A 2,664-nucleotide genomic window follows, 5' to 3' on the forward strand; every position below is an offset into this window, starting at 1 on the left:
AATCTGTGCTTTAGTTCGCTTTCACAATTTTGAACAACTATCGTTGATTTGTAGTTTCCGATATATTCTTGTCACTTATGGATGGTCTGCGGATATGAAGCCATTCAAAATTTGTTACAGTACTTCGAAACAAATGTATGTTTGGTAATTACGAAAACAGCTTACGTGAGGAATCTGGTGCACAGTCTGGTGATGTGGAACTCGTACGCCACATCGTGCAATGTGAGATGTTGCTTATCCTCCTTCCTATCGTTCGTTGTTGATCGGTGCAGAGCAGTAATGAGCAATGCATTTATATAGTTCGTTATTAGCAGAGGGCGAACCAAATATTTGGTCTCCCTCGGCATCTGGGTGTAGTATTATTTAACGCGTTATTTCGCCAGTTTTATTTGTACCTTAGGGCGCCTCAGATACCACTGATATACTGGCAGCTTTCACTGCCGCAGCCGGAGTGTTCTGTTAGCAGTCGATAATGTTCACTCAGGCGGAAATTTTGCCCAGCTGCAGGCAGGTAGTTTAGCTCCGTAGTGTTTGCCTTTGTTTTACGCGTTGCTGGCAGGGTCTTATCTTACCTCTTTAATTTATTTTACTTGCTCAGTAATTTCAGTATTTTTCTAAGTAACGCCGCAGTAACCGTCAAATTCAGTCAACGAGCAAGGATTCTGCGACACCATCTTTTGTTTAGTCAGATGTGTGAGTACCTTTTCGTACAGTAGCCAGCCGCGGTGGTGTAGCGGTTCTGGCGCTGCAGTCCGGAACCGCGGGACTGCTACGGTCGCAGGTTCGAATCCTGCCTCGGGCATGGGTGTGTGTGATGTCCTTAGGTTAGTTAGGTTTAAGTAGTTCTAAGTTCTAGGGGACTTATGACCTAAGATGTTGAGTCCCATAGTGCTCAGAGCCATTTGAACCATTTTTTTTTTTTTTCGTACAGTAGCGGAATGCGGAGCTCAGTTCAGTGAATTACTAACAGGCTGTTCGCAAAGCGTATCGTTATATACGGACGGGTCAAAGATCCCATACGGTCCTGGACGCGCAATCTGAGACGCAATGCGACGAAATGAAGCAAAACAAAAAATGAGTAGTTACGCAAACGTCACGACAGCAGAGCTTGGAAGTTACAGTGTTTGGCCAGACAAGCTTGCCATCATTCTGCCAGACTCTAAATCTTTCAACTTGATTAAAACCTTAGGAAATGGAAATTGCTTTTTTCATAGCTGGATGCACAGACACGACCTCGGAATTTGTTGGATAAAAGCCATTGACAGACGTAGCTGATATTGAGGGAAGTAAAGTGGTTTTCAGGGGCAATTAATAATGCAGACACGCCTCATCCGTAGAGTGGATCCACGAGATAAAGAACCTGGTGAGGAGAGAGTGAGATACGCCATGATAACGATGATGCAGACCAGACCGAGGTTTCCGTAGCTTCAGCTCCGGTCGGCATGTCCTCTAGTCATTGTTCACCACCGACGTGATGTTTAGTCACGGTCCATTCAAACACCGCCTCTATCGCATCGACATCATACTGTCAATTGTGGTGAAGAGGAAGACAAAATCTTATTTTCTTTACCTGCTTATACCGGAAAGACGTATCAACGACTTTAGCAGGGAACATCAGCCATCTCAAACATTACTTTCCCTCCCCAGTGGCTGTACTTCTGCCATCAAGCTACATTTTCATGAATGTTACACTACTGGGCATTAAAATTGCTACACCAAGAAGAAATGCAGATGATAAACGGGTATTCATTGGACAAATATATCATACTAGAACTGACATGTGATTACATTTTCAACAATTTGGGTGCATAGATCCTGAGAAATCAGTACTCAGAACAACCACCTCTGCCCGTAATAACGGTCTTGATACGCCTGGCCATTGAGTCAAACAGAGCTTGGATGGCGTGTACAGGTACAGCTGCCCTTGCAGCTTCAACACGATACCACAGTTCATCAAGAGAATTGGCTGGCGTATTGTGACTAGCCAGTTACTCGGCCACCATTGACCAGACGTCTTCAATTGGTGAGAGATCTGGAGAATGTGCTGGCCAGGGCAGTAGTCGAACATTTTCTGTATCCAGAAAGGCCCGTACAGGACCTGCAACGTGCGGTTGTGCATTATCCTGCTGAAATGTAGCGTTTCGCAGGGATCGAATGAAGGGTAGACCCACGGGTCGTAACACATCTGAAACGTAACGTCTACTGTTCAAAGTGCCGTCAGTGCGAACAAGAGGTGACCGAGACGTGTAACCAATGTCACCCCATACCATCACGCCGGGTGATACGCCAGTATGGCGATGACGGATACACGCTCCCATTGTGCGTTCACCGCGATGTTGCCAAACACGGATGCGACCATCATGATGCTGTAAACAGAACCTGGATTCATCCGAAAAAATGACGTTTTGCCATTCGTGCACCCAGGTTCGTCGTTGAGTACACCATCGCAGGCGCTCCAGTCTGTGATGCAGCGTCAAGGGTAACCGCAGCCATGGTCTCCGAGCTCTTAGTCCAGGCTGCTGCAAACGTCGTCGAACTGTTCGTGCAGATGGTTGTTGTCTTGGAAACTTCCCCTCTGTTGATTCGGGGATCGAGACGTGGCTGCACGATCCGTTGCAGGCATGCGGATAAGATGCCTGTCATATCGGCTGATAGTGATACGAG

Source organism: Schistocerca cancellata, chromosome 12 (genome assembly GCF_023864275.1).
Source record: "Schistocerca cancellata isolate TAMUIC-IGC-003103 chromosome 12, iqSchCanc2.1, whole genome shotgun sequence".
NCBI classification, from domain to species: Eukaryota; Metazoa; Arthropoda; class Insecta; order Orthoptera; family Acrididae; genus Schistocerca; species Schistocerca cancellata.